Source organism: Apis florea, unplaced genomic scaffold (genome assembly GCF_048593485.1).
Source record: "Apis florea isolate Af1SG1 unplaced genomic scaffold, ASM4859348v1 contig_2492_pilon, whole genome shotgun sequence".
Lineage (NCBI taxonomy): Eukaryota > Metazoa > Arthropoda > Insecta > Hymenoptera > Apidae > Apis > Apis florea.
In genome coordinates, this window is record NW_028256593.1 from 4,160,166 (window position 1) to 4,188,081 (window position 27,916).

The 27,916-nt window shown below is 40.0% G+C and overlaps 1 protein-coding gene and 1 long non-coding RNA gene across 7 annotated transcripts in view; one reads left to right on the forward strand and one right to left on the reverse strand.

Moving 5' to 3' along the window:
* LOC100870268 (uncharacterized) overlaps positions 1–27,916 on the forward strand; it is a 400,411-nt gene that overhangs the window by 170,616 nt on the left and 201,879 nt on the right. For 5 of the 6 annotated variants that reach the window (XM_086906262.1, XM_086906261.1, XM_086906264.1 and 2 more), the window contains one exon: positions 18,227–18,306. The gene's annotated coding sequence lies outside the window, so the exon portion shown is untranslated. Of the gene's footprint in view, positions 1–18,226; positions 18,307–25,301; positions 25,452–27,916 lie in introns of all 6 variants that reach the window. The other variant, XM_086906263.1, reaches the window with a different exon arrangement.
* On the reverse strand, positions 18,946–27,793 carry LOC147657943 (uncharacterized). The gene is made up of 3 exons (XR_015291622.1): positions 27,719–27,793; positions 19,130–19,718; positions 18,946–19,045 (listed from the first exon to the last, which is right to left on the reverse strand). It is a non-coding gene; the product is annotated as an uncharacterized LOC147657943 (long non-coding RNA).

Below are 27,916 nucleotides of genomic sequence, written 5' to 3' on the forward strand. Positions count from 1 at the left end.
ACATCGATAAAAATGAAACTGTCGGCAGTTATCGAAGCGTAGTTGGCTATAATAATCGATCTCCGTGCAGCCCCAGCTTTCGAATCGAATTCAAACGTTTCACTACGGACAGGTGAAAACAATGGCAACGAAGTATTGTGCTCGTTGTATCGATTTTCGTGTTAACTGTTTCCAACCGGAGGGGGAGGGGGATTCTTTTGATGCAAGTCGATATACAGTTTAGGAAGTTTTTCGAAAGAAATTGGAACCAATTTTCCTAAAGATTGAAAGGAAAGATTTGCTCCTTGATGAAATCATTGAATTAATTCGTTTCAATTAAGAAAAAAAATAGAGTACGAATTTGATAAACGCCTCGATCGAATATCTGAACTGATATAATTCGAAACATTGGATATTTTGCGGATTCATAAAATCATCGAATCTAATATTTCAAATAATATATGGTTGGATAGCGTGTTAATTGTAGATATTTCGTTTATTAAACATAACATAGGTAATTGTTGGTTAATTAGATATGGGCAAATTTGCGGTATCGAAGAACAATAATTTACGTTTCGAATAATTCCAATAGATAAATTCGAACGACACGTTTTGAACTATCTCATTTATCATTTATTCTTCGATAATCTCTTTTTATGCTTCGAACAAACACATCTGACTCAAGTAGATCTAAGTACAACTATAAATTTGTACGAAATCTAATTCTAAATATCGTTCTAACAAAAAAGAAGATTTTACTTTGCTATTTCACTATCTGACAGCACATTTAGAAAAATAAAAATTCAAACGTATACACACACACATACACACACGATCATCAAACACGAAAATTCACTCGCTACGAAAGAAACCGCTTTTCAAACCGGCGGAATAAATAATTATATCGAATCACTGGCGAAAAATCTATATCTCCGTGAAACAAATATTCTGGTCGTCGGGAAAAAGGAAAAAGAAAGAGAAAAAAGCCAAAGAAGTCTGTGGACAGAGAGACGAGGGAATTTTCAAAGAGCGCAGACTCTTCAATGAGGAAATTAAGATCAGCCTTTCACCCGCGAAGCGACAAAGAAGGGTACGAGGTGGTCGAGTGGCTTTTCACGCGGCCAGAAAAATGGTGAACATCTTTGAAGAAAAGGCGGAACTGTCGTCGAAAGGGTTGGCCTAAATGCACAATGATGAAAAAAAAAAAAAAGAGAAGGAAACAGAAGGAGTGGAAGAAGGAAGAAGAAGTTATGCATGTGTCGGATGCACAACGACACACCTGGACAAGCGGACTGTCGTTCGCTCGCTTGATCTCGGTGCAGGGAGGATGAAGAGGGCGAAGTTGTGTAGGACTCTCGAGGTATCGTTTCCAGAGAGGGTCGTGTTAGCCTGACAAAAAGCCATTGTTGCGTCGACTCTAAGTTTTCGATCGCCTCCCCTCCTTCATCCCCCTTTTTTTTCAAGCAGAGACGCGACGAATGCGAACCCTTCGCGAGTTCGAACCCGGCCTTTCGAATCGACTCTTCAAAGTTTTCAACCTGTTCGCCGAGTTCCTCGCCAACGGAATTTTGGTCAAATTCGGGGGGGAGGAGATGTTTGCATTTAATCTTGCCCTGGTACGTTCCACCACCTCGTAGTGGAGGATGGAGAAGTGGACGGTCCGATCGAAGGTGGGCAGCCGATGTGCACACCTGTGTGTGCACGCGTGCATACGTGTGTTCATAACGTAATGGCGCATATTGTATGCAATCGAGGGGGAGGAGGTGCAGAGCTTCCTGAAACACGTCCAGGACCCTGCCTCTCCCCCCTGCGCGCGAAAGTGCCCGGACGATTTGCATGTGTGCGTGCGTGTATCTTTGAATATCATATCCGAAGATATTCATAAACATCGTGCAGCCCGAATCGAGCAGCGTCGGTCGGAAGGGATTTAAACGGGTCGTTGAACCGTGTTTTTAATCGTGTTGCGCACAATAATAATATATTTCCATACGTAACACGCTTATGAATAATTTTTGCATTAAGGAAATTGGGAAAATGTGCTCCTAGTTGAAATCGAATTCGATCATCGTCGAATTCCAATTTGTGTGTACATATTTTATTATCGAATCGAAGGAAAGCCTGAAAATCCAACGTTTCCAAGGATGATCCCTGACATTAAAGTGTTAGAAAAAACGAAAAAAAAAAAAACAAAAGGAAAATAGAATTGCTCGATCAATGCCAAAGTTTCTCGTCATTAACCGAATAGAAAAGAAATCTCCTCTCCCTTTATTCCCGAACAATCGTAAATCCATCGTCGAAATCGATCCGATCGCTCTCGGCCAATATTCATCCGGAATGAAATTTCAATCTGTCGAAAGAGAGAAAGTTGATACAACTCGATGGAGGAGGAGGGACATTCTCACGTCTATTTCTGACTTTCATTCTCGCGGAGAACTCTGGACGCCTCTGATGCCCCCTCATCAATCCCTTCTTTTTTCCTTTTTGCGCGCTCGAATTCTTCGTTGAAGAAATTCGAATATCGATTCGTTTCAATTTCGACGTCCCCCTCTCGATCAATCTGCCCGGGTCGTCGACGCATATGGCTGTGGATAAAAGAGGGGGAAAAGCGGTGAAGAGGTGGATTGGTAACGATGGCCACGTGTCTCGACACTTGGCGGGCACGTCAGAGCTCGGTTTACGCGTTTCGCGTGGAAAGAATTGAAAATGGAGAGGATGGATACGAGAAACCTTAGCTTCTAGCGTCCTATACTTTTGTCGCGATAAAATTAATATTATAAATTTTGGAAATTTTATTGTCACTCGAACAGATTCGTATTTCGACTGTGTCCGCTGTGTCGATGGGAACAGTGAAATCGAAAGGGATGCACGTGCGCACAATAGTCAAGATGATCGCTTGGGACGGGTTTGGAGAAAGTGATAGCAGAGCAGGCATCATTCAGGTGTGTGATATACGACAGTAACAGTGACAGTGGTGATAAAGTAAAGAAGAAGAAGAAAAATATGAGATACTACGATTGAATTCATCGATGATTTGTAAGACTTTATTCCTCGAGGGATAAAGGAAGGATGGGTATAATTCGACGCGTTGGAAATTATGGAATTTAATTCGGAAAAAATGGAAGGAGGGGGGAGAGATTTTAAGTCGGCGGTTAAAATCGTTCGATAATTTCGCGCGGAGGGTGTGGCCCGAAGATAGCATCGTTATTAATTTAATTCGATGGGAATTAAATTCGAATTGATGGACGGCGTGTCACCCGATAATTTGATCGATTAAAAATTAGATCGCGAACGCGTATCGTGTCAGCGATTCATCATAAATTATTGGCTTATTGTCGGCCCATGGCCCGGCTAATTAATTAGTTATTACTCGGACAATAGTTGAATAATCGGCTTCGCGTTAACGGATAATAATAATAATGAACAAAATATTTAAGAGTCTATTTAATTGGGCAAATTGCTTGACTCGTTACCTTTTTTTATTTCGCGTGGGGGAGTATTGCGGGGTTGAAAGGGGTCGTGCTTAATCTTTTACTTGAAGATAAAAATTCCTGTTTGTACTCTCGACGAATGTAAAAATAAAGATAAAACACGACAGTTGTATCGTACGAATCAACGCTATTCTCAAATTGAACTTACACGATGCCAATGGTTTTCGTAAATGCGAGACTTCTTTGAATTCGTAATGGATCTTTAATAAAATTTTTTACAACTTTCGAGAAAGAGAATAATTTTCACTTGCAAAAATATCCTCTATCTAAATATATATATATATAAAATTCAAAAAATTGACAATATCTTTAATCTAAATGATTACCCAATTTTGAGAATAGTCGTCACGAATGAATTCTAGCAATCGAGCAAATCATTACATTAATTCAAAAATTTTTGTTCTAAATGATTACCCAATTTTGAGAATAGTCATCACAACGAATGAATTCTTCAGTCTCAAAAATCTAGCAATCGAGCAAATCATTACATCAACTCAAAAATATTTATTCCAAATGATTACCCAATTTTAAAAATAATCGTCGCAACGAATGTTAACACAAAAAGAATAAAGTAATTTTCAAAAAACTCTTCAATCTCAAAAATCCCACTCTAGCCTGTCTAGCAATCAAGCAAATCATTACATCAATTCAAAAACTTTCGGTTTAAATGATTTTGAGAATAGTCGTCACAACGAATGAATTCTTCAGTCTCAAAAATCTAGCTTCTGTCTAGCAATCGAAAAACATAACGTCAATTCAAAAATATTTACTCTAAATGATTACCAAATTTTGAGAATAATCACAACGAATGAATTAACGCAAGGAGAATAATTTTCAAAAATCTCTTCGACCTCAAAAATCCCTTTCTAGCCTATCTAGCAATTGAGCAAATCATTACATCAATTCAAAAACTTTCAGTTTAAATGATTTTGAGAATAGTCGTCACAACGAATGTATTCTTCAATCTAGCAATCGAGCAAATCATTACATCAAAAATATTTACTCTAAATGTTACTTACCGAATTTTAGAATAATCACAACGAATGTGTTAACGCAAGGAGGATTAAAGTAATTTTCAAAAAATTCTTCAATCTCAAAAATCCCACCCCATCCCCTGTTCAGGAATCGAGCAAACTCTGTCGAGATTCCTCTGGCCGTGTCGTGACAACGCTGGCCGCCCTCTCATCTCCCGTTATAGGCGAATATGGCCGCGATCGATTATATCACGGCGGTTCCATCGCTCCCACGATACGCGGTAACAACGCGCGTGTACGTTGTAAAACCGCAAGAAGGAGGTATCCAACCGGGCGGGTAGGGGACTTCGTGACGAGCAGCCATTCCTGGAGTATTTTAGGGTTACAAGTTCCGGCGTAGATCGCGGGGATAGGGCTTATTTATGGATCGAATCCGCGAGATTTCAGGGGAAAACGGCTCGTTTCGAGCCTCGTCCCTTCTCTCTCGCTCTCACTCTCTCTGCTCATCCAGCTCTCTGATAGAATGTTGGCCCCCTTTTGATGAAATATTATCGATAATCGAGACCTTGTTGCTCGCCACCTCTTAGAGAACGTTTCTGCCTCCGTGCAGAAGGCATAATCGTTTGGCGCAATTTGATGCCTCTCTGCGTTGCGGAATACAGATCTATGCGATGCATTGCAGGCATGAAAGGAGTAGAGCGTATGTGGGCCGTGAAGATTCCGGTTGAGTCTACGCGAAATTGTCTAGGAGAGTCAAGTCTCTGATGATTTCGAAATATTGTTCGAAATTCTGAATGGCTGCTTTTCTAAACTGTTTCAATTTAATTTCTGAAATATTCATGCGGCAATTCGTGTTCATTATTATTATTATTATTCACGATATCTCGGTACTCTTGCAAATGAGAATCGATTCCGTCCAACGCGTGTGATGATTTCTGATCTAACCTAACCTAAATAAAAATATCGCGTCGAACGTATTTTAAAAGACGAAATCTTTTTTAAATAATTAGAAATACTCGATTGTTCGATTTCGTTTCCTTCGATTTTCGGCAAAGATACTTTTTGGAAAGATAATTAAAGCGTATGCAAAGATCAAAGAACTCTTTTTCTCTTCTTTCTTTTTTGTCAAATATCGCGTAATATAAAGTAGCAAGCTATAACTCAAAAGACATAACGCTATAGCCGCGTTTCTATTCGGCGTATCTACCGACAAACCAATCTGGCTTCCACAATGGATCGAGGGTATAGTAACCGCCACGTTTCCTTGTGATTCCGTTGATACCGAGTTTTCTGACGAGTTCCATACAAAACGCGACCGTCATTCCAGCGGATTCAATATGCACGAACATCGATACCCGATGTATATGGCTGCCGCGCGCATAATCCATGAGCTACTCGAGCTTTAATGGAGCGAAAACGCGTGTTCTTTTGATCGATACCGGCGCTGTGACGTTCCCGGTATTCGGCTCGGACAAAGTTGACATATCAGGGGGACAATTCCCCCAATTCCGAGGAAAAGAAATATCGAGAAATATTGAAAATTCAAAAAGTGTTTGTTCGTTGTTCGAACAATCATTCAGATCGAACTGGAATGATTCGAAAGATTGAAATTTCGCGACTCGAAATACGGTAGCGAGACGATAAGAATATTTTGCTCGCCAAAGTTGCACGAGTTATTTCATCGATCCTCGACGATAATGAAATTTGGTTTAATTCCAAATTCGATTGCTTGGCAAAGAGAAAGAAACAGTTAAAAAGAAAGGTAAGCCATTACGAAACAGCTCGTTGCTATTCCAACGATTGAGCTGTTTAAAAAGATTTAAATAATCTAATCCAATACGAACATGTAAAGTGAATATATAAATATAAAATTTGAACGGTAATTCCTATTGTAATTTTATCAATTATTTGCTTCCCATAATAATTAAAAATTATGTATACTTATGATCCTGAATTTGATTCTTATATATTAAATTACAGAAACTTAAATCAATTTCGATTATTAGAAACTGATAATCGAATAATTATCCCCAATAAAAATTCCTTTACTTAATTAATTACTACTTCAACTGATATTGAATGTCCATTCATGAACACTCCCATCCCTAGGAATTAAAGTTGATGCAGCTCATCAATTAATCAATCATAAATCTAATTAGAAAACGTCCAGGAATTTTTTTTTCGACACCGTTCTGAAATCTGTATATATATTGAATCAACATCATTTAAACATTTTCTTAAACGAATTAATAAAATAAATTAAAAAATCCCGAAATAAATTCAAGAATAGATCGAGGAAAGTAGAACACGAAATACGAACCGATCAACTACGTTATTCCAATTTAATTAACAAAAAAAAAAAAAAAAAAAAAAAGAAACCACATTACGAAACAAAAGAAACGATCGAACGTCGTTAAAAAAGATTCGTCAAAAGTTACCCCACGAATCCTCGAGTATATATATCGACCGAGAGCAGGAACCACCCCCATCCCCTTTATTCGTATTAACCCAGAAAACAGGTGCTCGAACCGCGCGACTCATTAAAATTTAAATCCGCCCCATGCATGCGGAATGGGAGAGAGAGAGAGAGAGAGAAAGAGAGAGGATAAAAGATAGAGAGCAATGGTGTGGCGGCTTGTGGCGGATTTTCGCTAACAATAAGTGTCGACACAGCCCCAACACGAAGCCACCCTTCCTCCGCGACACTGTGGAATGGCACAGTGGGTCGACGCAAATGACGGTGGCATCGATTCGCCATTTGTCTCGGCCTCGTCGGCCCGACGTTATTTCCGCCCCCTCTCGCGTCTTACGTCGGCGCGGGAATTCGGAGACGACGCGTGCCGGTATGCGATCGCTGCCCGCAAACGTGGCCGACGTGGCGAGGAGGGCGACGCGTTCCCCGACACCTGACAACGAATACACGTCGAGCTTGCTCGCGTGTAAAACGAAGGGAGGAGGGGGAGGCCGGGTTGGTTGTACCTTTTCTCGAATTGGCGTGAATACGATTTTTACGTCGGGCTGGAAGATTGATGGAGTCCGGACGTCGAGTCGGGATTAGATCGTAGATCGTGGGAATTTAATTGGGAAAATTTCTCCAAGCAACGAAAGAGCAAACGTTTTCTCGACGTTTACATCTTTCAGGAATGTTTGATTCCTCTCGGATGAGAGTGTGTATATATATATATCACTAAACCTATCGACATTTCATGTATACCTATTCCTACCATGAGTGGTCAAAAAAAAAAAACATTTGTATCTTACTACAGAAAGAGATTTTAGCTAATTGGATATGAAACAAAATATTTTTCTGGTGCTACAGTAATGTGTGATCGGTTATATCTACACCGAATTTTGTGCTATTGTAAAGTCATATGGCGAGACAGTAACTTTGTACACAAGAAATTCTAAAGGAAATTTCAAAAACGGTCATTTGACCGCGGTTCAGTGATATATATATATGTATATATCAGTTGTGCAAATAAGTTGTTTCCCCTTTTTTTCTACGATCATAACTTGTGAATTCTAGAAAAATATTAAGAATGTTAGAATGTTAGGAAAGGTAGCCTTAAAAATATTCTATAATAGCAAAAATTTTATTTCGAAGACGTTGTAAACGACTGCTTCTGTTAGATAAGCGCGAGTGACTTCTTGCCGAATTCCTCGCATATAAAGAATATTAAAAAGAATATTAGAAAGATACCCTTAAAAACATCTTCCCTTAAAAAGAGATTATTACACAAGCAGTGGACATTCGTCGAGTAGCCGTCGATTACGATTTCACGAACCTTCGTTTTTTCCATATAACGTAGAGTGAAAGGAGGACAATTCCTCCAAAGCCCGTAATTACGCCCCCTCCCCCCCTCCTCCCCATCGTTTCCAACTTCTTCGTCAAAAGTTCCCTTCCCTTCGACGTGCAACAACGTGTACAGAACAGTAATTAAAAAAACCTAACTAAGGAAAAGAAGGGAAGTAAAGCAAAGAGAGGGGACGCAAAGGAAGGAAGGAAGAGCGAGAGGAAGGCGGATGAAGTCGATGGAAGGGGGGGGGGGGGCAGCCCGGTCGAGGGCCGTAAGCGGGAAAAACTTGCGGCCCTTGTTATCACGGTCGTTACCGCGATAATATCGCCTTGTCCCGTACGTACAGTTAAAGAGAGAGAGAGAGAGAGGGGGGGGCGGGCGACGATATTTGCGCGGGCTCGCATGCAACATCGCCTCTCCCTCCCTCCTCTCCCCCCTCTTCGCGTTATATACGCGCGTACAATGGCGAGCCGCCCGCTGTATAAACCCGCTAACGAGGGAACCGTAGCCCGACACCTGACCCCGAAGTTTATCCACCCCCCCCTCCTTCCCCCTCCCCCCCTCCTTCGACCTTGTTCGTCGCTTGAAATAATGAAGGATAACCGTTATTCGATTCGGTTTGGCTCGCGGAAAATCCGTCCAGAGTTCGGGGGCGCGGATTCCACGGTCCCCCCCCCCCCCCCTCCTCCTCCACGGCTTAATGAAACGCGGAATGCGAGCTCAGGGAGGAGAATCCCAGGAGGGAGGGATTGCGAACGGGGGTGCTTTGAAGGAACGATTTCGGAGGATTGTTTCGCGTCTCCTCCCCCCCCCCCCTCCTTTTCCCCGCGTCTGGAAATGCTCGCGTTCGTTTATCCGTTTGGAAGGGGGAGGGCGGAGGGGGAGAGGGGGGGGGAAGATTATTTTGCCCGGAATGCTTCATCGTCTGTTGGATTGACGGAATGCCCTCTGTCGAACACCGGGCGTGTTTTATTAGATTCGAAGGGGAAGAAGGGGTGAGGGGGAGTGGACGTGCGTGTACACGTTCGTTAACGGTGGTTAACGACGAAGCGAGGGATGATCGTAGGAATAAGGGTTTAATAAGGGTTAGGGAGGATGTATTAGCTACGGATGTCCTGGATATTGTAGGGAAAGAATTATAGGATAGATTATCGTTTATCGTTAGATCTTCGATCGTTCGTGTCCTCCGTTCGACTTGAAAACTTGGCGTCGTTCGTCTTTTGAGTTCGTTGAGTTCATGGATGATAAACGAAGAGGGGTTTCAAAGAGGGGTTGACGGGTGATCCGGGCTTAATGACGAGGCTGCGTTAGGATAGGATTGATAGGGATCGTGTATTAATCTGAGAACTTACCGGTTGGTCACACACTTTCGGGGAAACGTAAACAAAAGGAAAATTCCTGTTTGCGGCTTATCACGGCCCCGGTGTGGCGGGATAAATATAAACAAGCTGTAATAATACCGGTAGCTCGAACTGGGAGGGCAGGATGAATTCGTCGATGGTCTTAAGCTTCGAGGATTGCTGCTGCTGCTCGGCGGATTCCATTAACCGAGAGGCCAATTTAAATAGAATAATAGGGGGGAGGGGTGGCGAGGGAAGGGGGATCATTAGTCTCGATCCTTTCAATTATTTTTGGATTAATCATTAATAGTATCCTATTAGGATTAAATCAATAGCCGGATTTTATTAAAGATTTAAAAGCGGTGAAATGTTGGTATTAATTCTCGGTAATCCATTATAAAAATCACGTTTTATGAAGATAAAATGATTTTAAACGATTCTTTTAAATATATTTCCGATTTACCGATCGACTCGTCGGAATGTAAAAACATGAAATTCCCGATATTCGTTTTAGAACTTTATACAAATTTACGCAACATCTTAATCGCCAAGAAAAATTCAAAGTTCGTGTCTAAAAGTGCCTGGACAGTTCAAACTACATCGCAATTTCATAATCCTTTTCTGACTAATCTTAACTCGTATATTCAGAAAGTTCAAAAGTCTCGTTGCCATTGAACAAATGACATTTTCTATGATTAAGAATTATCTAATTGTGTGTACAAATAATATGGACAAGAAAAATTTAAAGTGCACGACAATCAACTTCATAATCCTTTTTCGACCAACCTAACCTCAATCCTAGACTCGTCCATTTAAACGTCCCGTGTCTCATGGCTCAAAGTTATTAATCAACGTAATTGTGTGTACAAACAGGAAAAGAATGCATCACAATCAACTTCATAATCTTTTTTCGACCAACCTAACCTCAATCCTAGACTCGTCCATTCAGACGTGGCTCATGACTCATTCAACAAGAATTATCTAAACTCTTTTGCTATTGAACTCAGTGTATCAGAATCAACTTCTTTATAATCCTTTTTCGACCAACCTAACCTCAATCCTAGACTCGTCCATTCAAACGTCCCGTGTCTCGTGGCTCAAAGTTATTAATCAACGTAATTGTGTGTACAAACAAGAAAAGAATGCATCACAATCAACTTCATAATCCTTTTTCGACCAACCTAACCTCAATCCTAGACGTGTCTGATCGAACAAGAATTATCTAAATTCTTTCGCTATCGAACTCTCGCGTTCATCCGCTCTGAACGAAATGAATCCGCGGGAATCGAAGGGGACGCTATCGGTTGGCGTGGCGCGAGGAATGCGAAATGGGGGGTGGACTCTGATGCGTCACGAGGTGGATAAAGCGACAGTACGTTCGCGGCGCGTTTTGAGGGTTGTCTGTACAATTGCGGTTAATTACTAGCATATTCATGCACACGATACACGCTCCTTAGCCGGGCAGGAGCTGTGCGCACGACGTGCCTACTAATCCGGTGTGCAGATGCGACCGTAATTCGTTAGTTGCTCGGGACACGTCCATCGAATTAGCGGCGGACTTAATTAAATCGCCCGGATAAACAACTTCTCTTCACGCTGGACAGCCGCGCGCCACCTCCCTTTATCCGGCTGATATCCACACACCTTTTTCCACACACTGATATTTGAATAGAATGGCCCCCTTTATAACTGTGCAACTCCTGAGAGGAGTTAAGGATAAGGAATGAATGGGGTCGGGTGTTAGCAAGATTACGTATAATCTTCCTCGTAACGATTTAATCGCTGTGAAAGTACGAGGAGAATTGAAGAATTAAAGAATGTCACGACGTGTCCATCACGAATGAGCGATTAGAATGAAAAATATATATATAGAGAGAGAGAGAATTTTCCATTAACACGTTGCTCTACGCCACTGTTATTATTATATTGACGGCGAAAAATTGTACGCATAAAGTCGAATGGTTTCAGCAAGAGTTAATCCTCGCGTTATTATAACCTGGATGTACAAAAGGACAGATGATTAACGTTTTGGATGATTTATGGTAGATAGGATATCGAGTTGTATCAGTTGGCAAAAAATATCCACGCATCAGAATGCGGCCTTCTAACATTACAAACGTGAATAAAAGTGATAATATCCGAACGAAACTGTACCTTGATAATAACTCTCAAAATCGAAAGGCTGCGTTTAAGCCGTTTGGGGTTACAACAAAAAAAATCTTGACGCGTCGTGTTATTTCTTGCGATTGTTTATAACGAAATTTCGCCTCTATAAAAATCACTGTGCGGGCGAGATAAAACTGACGGCAGCGAGAAATATTTGCCAGTCCATCGGTTTGATCGTTCCCCGGTATCGGACCGCAGATTTTTTTTTTTTTTTCCCCTTCCTTTCGTTCGTCGTCGTCGTCGTCGTTGTTGTTGTTGTTACACAGGCGTACGCGCAGGTTTTTCTATATGCAAAATAACGCGTCCGGCATATTCACTTCGGCGCGTTACACGCAACGTCTGCTCAATTGGCCCTCCTCTCGTGTAGCGAGCTTTTAAAAAAAAAAAAAAAAAAAAAAAACGATCGGCGCTCTACCGACACCTGTCAGACAGAAAATAACTCTTGTCATCGTCGCGATCGACGGGGCTCGCGGGTTAACTGCGAAATTGTCGCGTTGCACGTGGACGACATCAAAGCCTTGCCATCCCGTCGACGAGTATTTCTTTGATCGCGAGTCTGGAAATTGAAATTGTCGATATACTATTTTCCTTCTATTCCCCTCCCTTTTCGCCAGTGAGCAATAGGGGACGGTTGTTTGGACAGTTGAGTCTTTGATTAGAGGCCAGGTAGTTTTAAAGATTAACTCTGATTCGTCGCTTTTTCGTCCGATCGTTTCTTTTTTTCTTTCATTCTTTCTTTTGTACACATTTCTTGTGCAAAAGTAGATTTAGATGATCGGAACCTAGAAATAATATCAAAGGTTATAGCTTCCCCTTTTACGATTACGAGGTTGAATAAAGGTTGAGACGGATAATTAAGATGATATTTGTCTAGAATTGAGAATTGAACAGATCTGGAAATGTCTAAGATTTGCATCCGCGATATAATTTCTTCTTCTTAATCTTTTCGACGAAAATCCTTGAGTGAAACGTGATCAGTTTGCGCGAAACGTTTATACATACGGACAGGCGAAATTCCCTAGGATACATAAATCGAGATCGTAAAAGCCTCGGCGCGGAAATTTTGAATATCCAACCGTTATTCAATTATCCGACTCCCCTTTAAGACACCTACGTGCTCGCCTCGTTCACACGTTTAACGGCTCGCGATACCTCTCCAACCGTGCTTTGCTCATCGTCGCCGGAATCAGAATCGTAAAACCGGTCGTATCGAGCGTCGTAAAAGCCATCGAGGCTCGGCCCTCTGAAACGAGCGAATTACAGTCGCCGCGAAAATGAAAGTGAAGAAGGGGAAACGGAAAAATTCTTCTCCCCTTTCATCTTTCCTCTTCATTACCGCCGAGTGTCTTTATTACTAGACCCCCGCCTCTTTTCCCCAACCTGGAAACGTAAGAAATAAATATAATAATTATTAATGAGAGAGAGAGAGAAAGAGAGAAAAAGAAGAGAAAGAATGTCCAAATCGTCTCCTCTTCGCATTTACATTTCGAGTAAATGAACTCGAAAGTGCATGTGCTTCCTTATTCCTCCTTATTATTATTATTTCCAAAAAGAATCCGTATATTTCTTATTCATTGTTCACCACTGCAACCAACAAAAAGGATTCCTCGATTCTTTCTGAAAGAAGTGTAGCAGGGCGCAAAAGGTGTCACATCGATCGACAACGGAAGAGATCATCTCTCGCGGGGAGGCAGGAGAAAATCCAGCCACGACGCCAAGCACCGCCAAGCACAGACACTTGCACGCACGCTCGAGGTTTCTTAATCACTGCCTCTAATCGGTCGGAGCCCGACTCATCAATCTCTTCGCGCGCGTCAAAGAGACTGGGAGTTGTATAGTTAATGAGGCCGAAGCGTAACGCTCGCGGGTCCGCCAGGAGCTCTTGCGGCGACCTTTCAAAGCGGGTTCGGTGTCTTGTTAATTATTCGACGTTTGCTTTAGTTTAGACCGCGTAATCCGCGCATTATTCAACAGAGAGCCGCGCGTCCGCGACTACAGTTATCAATAACATATGACGCGGAGCCCACGGCCGATTTGAAATTATGCGTTTAACGAGGCTTAAATATTGCACGCAAATGTATATATATATATATGTATATATATATATACACACACATATATTATATATACATATACATATATATGTAACGCCAGATTCGCTAATCCGCCCAGCTGGATTTACGTTCGACCCATTCGCTACCCTAGCCTGCACTCGATCGATCGCATTATATCAAATAAACCCGTCCCCGCGCTCCCCGCCAGGTGTGCTTTGCTGATTACGTTACGTCGAACGAAGTCAAATCTGTCCGCATGCATTGTTATTCCGCGTGTAATCGCTGTCAACGGCAGATCGCGGATGAAAAACCGCGGATACCTCGTGTTTGTCGTGCTGCCTTGCGTTGCCAGTTTGCAAGCTTGAATCAGTGGCGGAAATATTCACTATTTTGCTTGCAAAATTTGGAAGAAACGCTTTTAATCTATCCCATATAGAATTAAGGAGAATAAGTAAAATTTGGAAAGTTCGTTGGGGCAAAATAATCGATATGTATTCGGATGGTGGCCGTGTTGGATGTAGATGGCGCTAGTTTGATGCGAGCAAATTGGTGCGCGACGATAGATTAAAGGCTTATGCGTCTCGAGAAATTTAGATTTCCGGCCATTTGTGAGCTCTCGTTAAGGCTGGTCTGGTTAGTCTCTTTGTAGATCGTTGAAGTTCACTGATGGGTTGGAAAGCCGAACTAATTTTCGGTTGCAAGACGTTGCCCCCCGGCGTTCAATTAACGAGGCTTTCTTCGATACAAGGGACCCGTGATCAGAGGATCGACGTGAATTCTTCTCTCACGAGGTGTACCACGCGTTCTAATTATTATCCTCGTGGATAATGATACGATGACGCCCCGTTTTGTTTCGTGGCTCGTTTGAGAAATCAAGACTGAATACTCGGGAAAATTGATACGTGCGAGTCCTTCGTCCACGCTCTAATTTGCTCTTGTATCTTGTCGAAAGGAGATGTATGGTGTGTATAATGAATCTAAATAGTAATTAAAATTATATTTCGTGCAAAATGCGTGTTAAAGCGAAAGAGTAAAATCAAATAATTATTTGTTCATGCTAGATTGGGTAAAATTATGAGATCGATGTAGAACAAATATAAATCGCTCTCGGTGTATATTTTCAACCAAATTTTAAAGACTCGACGAGTTCGATACTAATTGCAATCGTTCTTGCGCGGATTACTAATCGGCAAATTGACGATTTATCTCGTTACGAGCTCCAACGATGAAATTGCCCTTCTTTCCAACTCATCCCGCGGCAAATCATCGCGAGCGAATTCAGCAGTTGCCGAAGAAACATGCAGAGCGTGAAAAACGAGCGGAAATCAGTGCTCTCTGGGCCGGCCATGAGCGTTATTCCTTAATTGTACCGTTGAACGCAAGAGAAGTCTCGGTGCCAAAAAGTTTAAGTTTTGTAAGAAAATGTCCTCCCAAGATTACCAGGTTGAATATTTTTTATACGTAGTGACAGTTTGCTCGAAACTGTTTAAAAGTTTCTCGAATTGAATTTCTTCTTTAGAATTGCATCGTCGTGATACGAATTATGCTTCTTTGAAACTGACTACGATGTTTAACGACTCAATAACGTATTCAGATTACTTTAAACTGTATATACAGCTCCTAATAGTAGTACAGTTCCTCGTCTCTTCCTAATAAGATAAAATTGTTTTATATTATATTTCACACAAACGTGTATTGATATTACGTTTGCGTGATATTCGAAGGAATACATCACAAATGGCAACTAGACATGTTTCCAACTAGACAATAAGATGAAAGCTATCGTGAAGCTAAATGTTCCTTACTTTGAATATGATATTCGAAGGAATGTATCATAAACAGCAGTATTCCTATTTCTAATTAGACAATGAGATGGAAGCTATTATGAAGCTAGATGGCGTTCCTTATTATGGACTTTTTATCTTTAAGTATCATCTTCATTATATTTGTATGATAGATTCAAAGGAATCGTATCGTAAACAGTGTTCGTATTTCCAATTAGACAATAAAGTGGAAGCTATCGTGAAGCTAGATGGCGTTCCATACTATGAACTTTTTATCTTTAAGTGTCTTCATGTTAATATTACATTTGTGTGAGGAATAAATCATAAAGTTTCGTGTTTCTAATCAGACAATAAGGTGGAAGCTATCGTGAAGCTAGATGGCGTTCCTTAAGTATCGTTTTCATTCTTAGTTCTTACGACATATCTTTTTGTGGCTTCTTTCACGAAGACGAGACAATTTTCCATGGACAAGGAGTTATATTAGATATCGTTATAAAAAGCATCGGTGCACGTTTCCCGCCATTTTATTCATTTATGAATCGCTTTCAGACTATACTCGCGACGTTATTGTTCGCGCAGATAGAATTTCGTTGCAACTTGGGTTGATCACGTTTCAGGCGATTTTATTAATAGAAATTAAAATGACCGATACGTTGGCCACGAATGTAAAAGCGAGTTTCGATGAGCGGATCAATTGATGAGCCCCGACTCTGATGTTTGGACGTGCTGCTCGTTTAATTGTGCCCACGTTTTTGAAAATCAGACGAGTTTGTTTGTGCATTGTGATTCTGTATATGAAAAAAGGATCAAATGACACGAAAAGATGAATGAATGTAATGTAGAAGAATATAATTATTGCGCTTCGTTAATATTATTAAAATCTGATTTTTAATCAGAAACTATTTCGTATAGGAATAATTAACTAAAAGAAATGATGAATAATATTTTTAATTGTTTTTGCATAAAAGTATTTGCATTTTATTGATGACCAAACGCAAACCACGCGATTGATTAATAACAATACACCGATTTTTTTTAACAATCACGAATAATATCCTCTCTTATTATTCTAATTATTTCTATCTAAACGTTTTGCGCTCCATTTATTCGATAAAGAAGCAATTGTTCGTCGAGTGATCCAGATTCACGCTATTTCCGTTGTAAATTAATACGTCTTTAACGTACCCTTGAAACCGTCCTCAGTCGTGATCGAAGTTTCATCGACGTCGCGTTTCATAGCGTCTCGCGAGCGTCTCTATCCGGCACAAGAATGTCTGTCGACTTTTATTTGTGTGTTCTCACGTGTGCGCGCGCTTAAAATATCAACGGAACGACTGAAATAAAGAGAAAAAAAATGAAATGGCTGTACGTGTAACTCGAGAAAAAAGGTGGAACAAGTGGTGTCATTTTTAATTGGAGAAAATTGCTGGAAGAAGAATTTGCATACTTTTCAGGAACGAATATATGAATATATTATAAGTATCTCTACTAGGCAACAGTTGATATTAGCTAAATATTTTAAATACACGAATATTTCTCTAAATAATTCTCGTTCGAGAAATAAATATATCGCAAGAGTGGTCAAAATATTTTAATAGAAACGATTCTTAGGGAAAATCGTACATACAACTTGGGAGGAGAAATTACCTTTTATTTACCTTGAATTCAAACAACTTGATATTCCACGGATTTGTTCTTCGTTGCGTCGAAAGAGAAAGAGAAATAAAATGGAGCTGGATAGCGGAGAACTGGGTGACTGTTTATCATCGGTTCTCCTTTTTATCGGTGCGAAAGGAATTTTTTTTTTTTTTCCTTTTTCCCTCGCTTAAGCACCGGTCTAACTGTGAGACCGTTCTTCGACCAGTTTCCGCCGGATATTGGGTTCCCCGAACTGGAGGAATAAAATCAATGCTGGCCGAAAGCGGAAGTTTTCTCGAAATCTCCACGTTTTCTCGGACATTGTTTTTTTTTTTTTTTTTTTTTTTTACGAAAATTACTCGGTCAACAAGAAGTCGAAACATTCCTGAATCAAATTTTTAAATTGCCCATTTCTATAATTAAACGAATTTCTCCTTCTCCTGTTTACCGTTTCTTAACGTTATTTCTCTCTTTCTCTATGTGTTCCAATTTTGCTCATTCCAACGAATGAAAATAAATTGCTCTGGAAAAGAACTCTATTGTGTAATATAATATTTTAACACTAAACCTACCGACAGTTCTTGTATACTTATTTCTACCGCGTTGGTAGACAAATACAAATATTTCTTGGAAAGAAAAAAAAAAAAAAAAAAAACTAAAAGTAAATACTGAAAAATATATTGTATTTTAGGAAAAGTCATAAAGTTTCATAGCGATGTGATAACTTTAAATATGTTTAAATACATGAACACAGTCAATCTGATCGTTCTGATAGGTTTAATATTAATTTGATTTGATGTTCTGTTATAAATTATATATATAAAGAAAAAGCTAGAAAAAAGAGTAAGATATTTCATTTGTATTCAGAAAATTCAAAAATATATTCGAAATATATTCCTTCCATTGTTCGTAATAATTTGGTACAAAATTTTTGCAAGATATCATTTCATGACATCTTCTTTCGCGTCAAGCCAACTAATTAAGTTTCAACTCTTTCCAATTGCAGGAAAAACCACCAATGATCACGAGGCCCCTAACTGCAAGCATATTCGCGTGGACGAGCGACTAACCATCCCGCGGTGAAAGGTGAGTACCTCGTCGCTATCTCTCCAATATTTTTCCCAAAGGAAATCTTGGAATTTCCTTGGGACGAGAGAAATCGCCAAATTTAATTTTCCCACGGAGCATCGTCTATTGTTTCGGAATGTCGGTAACTCGAGCTAACGTCGCGAACCAACGCTTTTCCTCTTCGTTGGGAAGAACGCGTTTCCACCCTATTTCCACCGAGCTGCAAAATTTCGAAAGTGGAGGAAAATAAAAAAGAAAAAAAAAGGAAAGAAAGAAAGAAAAGAGAGAGAGAGAGAGAGAGAGAGAAATGCGTCGTGTAATTGCTTATCGTTGGCGAGCCGCGAAATGACGAGGCACGTTCCATAATTGTTCTGATTTTTCTTTCCCCCTTTTTTCACGAGTCACGAATCACGACAGGCAAACAGAGGGAGAGGAAAATTTTTTTTCCACCAAGCTTTCTCGTCCCACATTGCCGCGATCTCCTACGATACGTAAAATTGGGTTAGAGGGGAGAAGAAAGGAGAGAGACCTCTCTAAATTCTTTTTTCTTTATTTTCTTTTTTGGAATTTGATCTTTGTCATCGATCTCCTCGATGGATGGGTTAAGTGTATACGTTTCATGCGAATTTTATATACGAAATTTATTTATTAAGCAAGTTTGAAGCGAGAGTCTATCTTCGTTACGTCTTGCTCTCTCTTTGTCTGCGATTCAATAAAGAAACCTCGTGTCTTTCTGCACCAATTTTTCGGGTCGAGCCTGCAAAGAGTGTATTAATTAACACACTTCGTACATTCGAACGTTTGAACATTAAAGAGGTAGGGAAGGATGAAAAATATTTACAAAGAGAATCTTCGTTGTCGAATTTTTCCTTCTCGAGATTTCAATTCGGTGGAGAGCAGAGTTTAGATGATTTTGTGGACGCGTGAAAGGAGCGGGTTTAAAAACGCGGGGGCAAACGTATTCGCGGCTTCGTTTTCGTGTCGTTTCGCGGGGAAACGTAAATTCCGTCGGCCGATTATCTACATAATAGGAGAATTTATCGTCCGACCTCCCAATGAAAATTCATATCTCTCTCTTTTCGCTAAAATTTTCCTTCGTTTCGAGGGAAAAGGAAGAGGGGAGGTGTCTTCTTCCACCACGGCCCTTGATAAATTCCGCATTCTGCGGCTGGCGGCAAACATTCTGCGAGCGGCGCCGCGGCGTATTCACGCCGCTCTCTTCTAAATTTTCAATTCGCCGAATAATCCTCGTTTGAGGCCAGGATTTATGTTCGATCAATTTGTCGAGTCGAAAAAATCTTCAAAAATATGTATATATTTTTCAATTTTTCTTCTCCTCTTTCGTTTCGTTCTTCTTATAGAAGAAACGCGTGTAATCCAATTTAATTATCATATTAATCCTTGGCGCTGTGGTGACTCTTGGATCGATGCTGCAATTCGAACGACAATATTTATTTATGTCTTTTCAAAATAAGTAATCTTTATGGATAATTTTATATAAAGTGTGGAATTATATATTTGTCGAATATTATTTTCAAAGTTTTCGAGTTTCGGAATACGTGCAATGGAATTAGTTCGAGGGAAGATGAGTTTGATTTTTCGTTGTTAAATAACGAAATTATTTCTACTGGTTAAAGCCAGTGGAGGATGCATCTTGATAATTGCTTTGTTATTAAAATATCGCACGAAACAACAATATAGATATTTTAATATTCAACGAATTTTCTTTCTTCATACTTCATTCTTTATTCATAGTAAAATATTAAAATATAAAAGTTCTATACGTTAATTCGTGAAATCATTTTAAGTTAGCTAAGAAATTCACCTGTAATCGCGTTAAGTTGCTATACCATTTCTACCATACGCAATAATTCATCAACTAGCTGATTTGTGAGTTCAATCTTTTATTATTATATATGCAGAATTTTGGGATTTTATCTATTCTTGATTTCATATGATTTTTTAAAAACTATCATGCTCACACTAGTAGGATATTTAAATCTGACTTCACAACAACCAGTAGGCTAAATATATGATGTCACTGATTTAAATATATGATGTCATTGAGTTAATAAGAATACGAGATTTGTGAGTTCAATCTTTTGATTTCACATGATTTTTTAAAAATTATCATGCTAACAATACTCCACTGGTAGGATATTTAAATCTGACTTCACAGCAACCAGTAGAATATTTAAATATATAATGTCATTGAGTTAATAAGGATACGAGATTTGTGAGTTCAATCTTTTGATTTCACATGATTTTTTAAAAATTATCATGCTAACAATACTCCACTGGTAGGATATTTAAATCTGACTTCACAGCAACCAGTAGAATATTTAAATATATAATGTCATTGAGTTAATAAGGATACGAGATTTGTGAGTTTAATCTTTTGATTTCACATGATTTTTTAAAAATTATCATGCTAACAATACTCCACTGGTAGGATATTTAAATCTGACTTCACAGCAACCAGTAGGGTATTTAAATATATAATGTCATTGAGTTAATAAGGATACGAGATTTGTGAGTTCAATCTTTTAGTATTATGCATGCAGAATTTTGGAATTTATCTTTACTGGTTGATTTCATATGACTTTTTAAAAACTATCATGTCACAATACCTTTACTGGTAGGGTATTTAATCTGATTTCAAAACAATCAGTATTTAAATATGATGTCATTGGGTTAATAAGGATACGAGATTTGTGAGTTCAATCTTTTAGTATTATTGTGCGTGCACAATTTTGGGATTTTATTTATATTATTTAAAAACTATCATGCTCACAATACCCCACTGGTAGAGTATTTAAATCCGACTTCAAAACGATCGGTATTCAAAAATGATGTCATCGGGTTAAATAAGGATATACGAGACGTGCCTTTCTCTCTCGGCGAAAAAGAATTGCGGCGAGCGTAAGAAAATTCCTATTCGAATTTAAAAACGCGGATAAAAACACGGGGGTGGGTTTTTGGGTGGGAAGGGAGCGTGGCGGGGGACACGTGAGCCCGTACGAGCGAAGGAAACGTCCGGGAACGTGATACCCGAAGTCGCTCACGAATTCATAGGATCCCTTTTCCTCTTTGTTTTCCTCCGCGCGGCCGTGTAACCCGCACGCGGCCACGCGTACCGATTCGGTAATGTTCCCGAGGATTTCCCACCCAATCTCGCCCCGCTTTCCTCCAAATCTCCCGCCAATGATCCGCGCCGTGTTTTTCTTCCCTCCCTCGCCCCTTAATCCGCCCCGAATGCGCCTTTCCCAAATTCTCCACGTTTCCACCGCACCTCAACTTATCGTTTTATCATTTGCTCGTCTCGCGGATTTTTAGCAAGTTGGAGTTTGTGCCTCGGTTGGTGCGGGAATTAAGGGTTTAAGGAGAGATTCATTGATAAATTTGTAAAAAGGATTTGTAAAAAATTGTAGATGGGGAACTGTGTTGTTAATTGGATTTTAAATAATAATTTTTTAACGATGTTGTAGTTAGGTTATATCAGGGTATGAAACCTCAGTGTCAATACTTTGGAGTATTTCTTGTATAATATTTTGCCAAACGTAAGATTGGATAGATTGGATTTCGATGTCGAGAAATCGAGATCCAAACTTTGCACTCTTGCACTATCATGGTATCTTGTGTGCTTCTCTCCCAATCTATCGCCTCATCATTTACTCGTCGCGGATTTTTAGGAAGTGGAAATGGGAGAAATTATTAGAATCGATAACAAAAATGGCAGAACAGCGATGGGGAAACTATGTTGTTAATTGGATTTTAAGTAATAATTTTTTAACGATGTTGTAGTTAGGTTATATCAGGGGTATAGAATCTCAGTGTCAGATTTCGAAGTATTTCTTGTATAATATTTAGCCTAACATAGGTGTAAGATTGGATAGTTTGATATCGAGAAACTTTTGCACTATCACGGCTGTGCTTCATTCCTAAACCCTGCTACTTCGTCGTGGATTTTTAGGAAGTAGAAAATGGAAGGATCATTAGAGGATGTGAAAAAATTGGAGATTTGTGGAACAATGATGAGAAAATTTAAAAATGGCAGAGTATGGAATATATAATCTAGATATCAGAACTATTTCTTGTATAATATTTTTTGCCGAACGTAAGCGTTAGATCGAACAGTTTAAGCTTTTCTCGAAGCTTTCCTTTCTATTTTGCCAAACACATAGGTATTAGACGATGTGAAATACACGATGTTTCGATTCAGAGAACTTCTTCAATTACTCGATATAAATATAACCCTATCTACCCTATTGTATCTCCTAAATTTTAATTCCAGACCACTTGGACGCTTCTTCCTTCTTTTTAATTTATATCGTAACTCTATTCCTTCCCTCCTGTTATTCGCGCTCGTTCAAATGTAAGAAATTAAACAAAAAAATTAATCTCTCTAATCCGCTTCGAGAAAATCCATTTCGAGCGTTTAAAAAAATTCGAGATCAAAAACCTTTTCTCGTCCCAAAGGAGAGACGGTGAAATGTCGATGCGAGTGTAATTAAGTCCAGGGATGGGCGGAAGGAATTCGCTCTCGCAAATTCATTCTCTCTCTCTCTCTCTCTCTCTTTTATCCAGCAAAGCAAATCGGAGCAAAAAGAATCGGAATCGTAGCTAACCGGAAACTCGGTTAATCCGCGTAAATTCGTGGCAAAAGTCGCGTTTTCCATCTAACCGGAAACGAAGAAATTGGGAAGAGTTGGCGCGAATATACACCGGGATTCGGGTCAACAATATTAGAGGGTGATAGTAAGTAAGGCTGTGTAACCGATTGAAAGTATTCCATTCGATTTGGCCGCGATCCTCGAGCGTGGAATCTCTCGAGCGTGGTAATGCAGCCACCTGCTTTATCGTTGGTTACGCGTATTACGGGATAATCGTCGACCCAGTTCAGAACATGCCTCTCACCGGCCTCTCTCTTCATCTTCGACGATCCCCTTCGTGGAAACAACGGCCAGGTTAATCGAGCTCGCGTGGAAAAGTTTCTGGAGAAACATTTCAACCAATCTCTATTATTCTGCGGATAAATTTGAGATATTAAATTGCTAGAGAAGAAGAAGAAGAAGAGGAGGAGGAGGAGGAGGAGGAGGAGGAGGAGGAAGGAATAAAAATAATAATAAAATTTTTAGAAGAGGAGGAGAGGTCATTCTCCAAACCAAGACCAAGAGGTCTTCTGCTAAGATGTTGAAGGAGGGGGAGGAGGGGAAGCGTAAGAAGGGAAATAGATGGGCGTAGGAGGAAAGTTTGGAAGCAAAGTGAAAGAGGTGGCTGGAGGAATATCGTCACGTATTGTCGACACGTAGCAAAGCTTTGAACTTGCCATAAAACCAACCAACGTTTCGTTTCGTTTCGTCTCGCTCGGCTTCGGTTTCGAAATTGTTTCGCTTCAAACGTTTCAAATTATAGTTGCTGTGGCCGGTTATTATTTCACGACCGGTTAATTTATACATTCGAGATAAAAGGGGAGGTCTCTCTCTCTCTCTCTCTCTCTCTGAAAGGTGAGGGAAAAATTCTTCGCGAAACGAAAAAACTCTTGAAAGGCGTTGAAGCGGATCAACGGTCGGAAACAATTGGAAAATAAATCCGAATCGGGGTTTCCACGATTTCTGCTCAACGTTCCCGGATGAAAATGGCAGTTAAAGAGGCGCTAAACCGGGATATTTTCAGCCGGCCGACCAGGCAACGTTTTAATTGGAATTGTGAATCGGCGGGGGAGGAGGAGCAGGAGGAGAGATGGTGGATTTTATTTTTAGAAATTGCCACTAAAATTGGAAAACACCGGTTAAATTTGGTCCGTTAATAGCGTTAGAGTTTCAAATTATAAAGGCCTTTTTTTTTTTTTTTTTTTTTTTCTGGTTTAAAGTTTAATTTCAGTGGATGAAGCGGCGCGTATAGAGTGCCACAGTTAATGGTCGAGATTTTGTCGAATTCAATTATATATTTTCTCGTATATGTATAGTTATAATCATAAAATTCTTAGTGAGAAATATTCACGATTCATCTTGAAAAAGTTTCTGTTATATAAAGTGATTTATTTTCAATCGATTTCCAAAATTTTCACAATTCGAAGCATTGAAATTTAATTACTTTATAATTTAAAATTTCTTAAAATCACCGTTAATTGTAGATTTAGAAACGCTTCGAGTTGACTCCATCCTCGAAACGATAATTCCATTAATACAAAAATCACTTCGTATTACTCGTAACGTGTAAATTATGAGAATTATGAAAAACGATTATTCGAAAGTTACGACGAGCGATTTTGCTTCGATTCAATCAAAATTGAAACTTCAAAAAATTAGTATCGACTACCTTTATTCTTCGCGTTTCCTTAGCGATCTTTTCTTCTGCGAGCCAAAAAAAAAAAAAAATCGGGTAAAATTGTTACGTGTACCCAGATGTTAAGTTAATCTCGATGCTACAATGTACGAATAATGATTCGAGTATCTTCTGGCAGAAAGTGCAGTGACCCAGTCGATATAAAAATACACGGCGCTGGTTCGCGATCCGCTCGAACTCTGTTACGCTTCTATTTTTCCCCGCCCGATGTTGCTCGTTTTTCCCAACGTCTGGACCCGGGCATGGCTCCCAGAAGTGGTTAGTTATGTCGCACGGTTTGCATTTTAAAGAACCGCCGACTAACGACGCGCACATCCTCAAATAGAAGCCTCCAATCCTCTTGGATCCCCGACCAACATTCCTACAAGCTTTCTGAATTTCTTCCTTTTTCTTCTCTCTCTCTCTCTCTCTCTCTCTCTCTCTTTTCTTCTGCCACGTCCAATCTTCAGACTGTCATCGTCGTCGGTAGTTAAACCATCTTTTTTCCCCATCTTCCTTTTTCATACCCTCGAGCATCCTTTACTCGACACGTGTTGGCCCGAGACGACGTCTTCATCGGTAATTAACGCACTGTTTTCTTTTTCGTACGTTTCTTTTGAGAAGAGCTTATTATTCGTGACGTGATATTCCACATTGACAGGTTGCAACAGGTTTTTTTTTTTCAGATTCGGATTCATCGAATGTCGTCTCATCATCATTCTGGATTCTTTATGGATCGAGAGGATGAGAATTAGAGGAATACGAGTCTTTTCGTTCTAAAAGAATTGCTGTTTCAATCAGCCATTTTTCTTCGAAAAGAGCGAAGCGTGGAAAATGTAAGTGACATACGTTGTGGTCCAAGTTGAGTGAAGTATGATTAAATTAAGGCGTGTGTCGAGGGAAAGTTTAGCGAAGCGGCGTGCTTAAAAAGAATTCCGTTTTTTAAGTATCGAGCCTTTGATATTCGTCGGAATATTGGATAAATGGAATCTGTTTGAGAAGGTTAATTTTGATGATCGAAGTTTTTATTGGAAAAGTTGACAGCACGGAAATTTTGTTTCGAACTAATATCAAAAGTATTCGTGTAACCCTTCGTAGGAATGAACCGCTGGTTAACTTTGTTTTTGAAATGATTTAGCCTTCGGTTGCCTTTCGCTACTTTCCTCCAAAAAGAAAAAAAAGAAAGAAAGAAAAAAACAACATTGGCAGAGCAACGTTTTTCTTCTCTCTCAGTTATCTATTGCCGTTTCCCGGAATTTATTCGTAAACACACACGTTTACGATTAAACCATCCTTCTACGTATCTAACTAGAATTGAAATTCCAGTAATTCAAGAATACAATAAAAATGCGATCAAAGTTACGAATACTAGTTGCGTTACGATATTAAATTTCACCAGAGGTAAAATTCAAATACGAAAGAAATAGGCATCGACGATTCGAGCCCTCTGAAATTCACCTATTCCCAGATCGATCACGCCATCTCTCTCATCCGTCTAATTCCATCTATGATAATAATCATAGAAAACTTTCACAACTCGCTTCCATCTAATTTAATGCAAAGTTACGAATTGCGTTATAATATTAAATTTCACCAGAGGTAAAATTCAAATTCGAAAGAAATAGATATCGACGATTCGAACCCTCTGAAATTCATCTATTCCCAGATCGATCGAACTTTCCCTTTTCCTATTCACCCTCGATAATAATAATTCGAATAGAAAAATCTGAAAAACTTGTAATTAATTCAAGAATCTAATAAAAAATGTCCTCAAAATTTTACTTTCGCTTTCACAATTTGCTATCTAATTCAGATAATAATAATCATCAGAAAACTTGCACAGCTTGCTTCCATCTAATTTAATGCAACGTATCCTCAAAATTACGACTATTATTTATATCACCCTATCATCAAGAAATAAAATTCGAAAGAAGTAAGCATCGACGATTCGAACCCTCTGAAATTCACTCCCTTTTCCTATTCATCCTCAACTCGAATAATAATTCAGGAAATAAACATAAGAAAAATCTGAAAAACTTTCAGTAATTCAACAATCCAATAAAAAGTGTCCTCAAAGTTACGAATATTATTTATATCACGATATTAAAATTTCACCCTATCATCAAGAGATAAAATTCGAAAGAAATAGACAACGACTCGAGCCCTCTGAAAATTCATCTATTCCCAGATCGATCAAGGACCCCTCCCTCCTCCTATTCACCCTCGACTCGGATGATAATTCGATAGGAAAAATCCGAAAAATCCTTCGAGTAGTAATTCAAGAATCCGATAAAAATTGTGGCGAAAGCGTTACCACCGCGTATTACGATATTAAATTTCACCCTTCTCTCCCACATCCACGAATAAAATTCAAATTCGAAAGAAGAAACAGACGCCGAGGAGGATCCGGACCTCTCCCCTCGATCCGTCTATTCCCAGATCAATCAAGCCATCCCCTCCCCACCCTAACTAAAATTCATAGAAAAGCCGGTTGGAAAACTCCCACAGCTTGTTTTCCAACCGAGGAAACGAGGCGGCCGCCCTCCCAACTCGACGACTCGATCCACCGTCGCCTCTCCGAAATTACCCCGGCCAAGAGAGAGAGGGAGAGAGAGAGAGAGAGAGAGTGAAATTCAAAAAGCAGCCGACAATTCCAGCCGCTATTGCAGCACGCGCACGCAAGGAGGGAAAGGAAGGGCGGGTGCAGCCGTGCGGCTCGCATTACCTAGCCCCTTTCTCCGCCCATTACGGGGGACATTAGCGCTGGCGGCGGTTGTAGCAGCCGGGGAAAAACAATGGGTATTCCCAGGACACTTGTCCGCCTCTGTCATACCTGTCCATTGTTCCCCGGCGTCGCCTGGCGGCGCCACCATCGGCTAAGAAGAACTCGGTCGAGGTGGTGGGGGAAGAGGCCTCCTCTTCCTCTTATTAGCCCGAACAATCGCGAAGGATTCGATGAGTGGACGGCTGACTGACTCACGGAGGCGAAAAACGTGCCTTTTAAGCGGGGCAAATAAGGGAAATCCGCGGAAATCGAATCTCCTCCCGTCTTTTTCTTTCTTTCTTTCTCTCTTTCCTTCACTTAGGCCTTGGCCCTACCTACCTATCTACGCGTGTTTGCCACCTTTGTGTTCGAGGAATGGTGAATCCATTATGGCTGGCTTGTCCTCCGTTGGGGATACGACGGGGCGACGAGATTTTCCTTTGAGGAGGGAAGCTTCGATTCTTTGCTTTGAAGTAAAAAAAAAAAACGTTGGGGATGGCGCTGATGTGAGAGGAGGAGGGAGGGGGGGGGATGGTC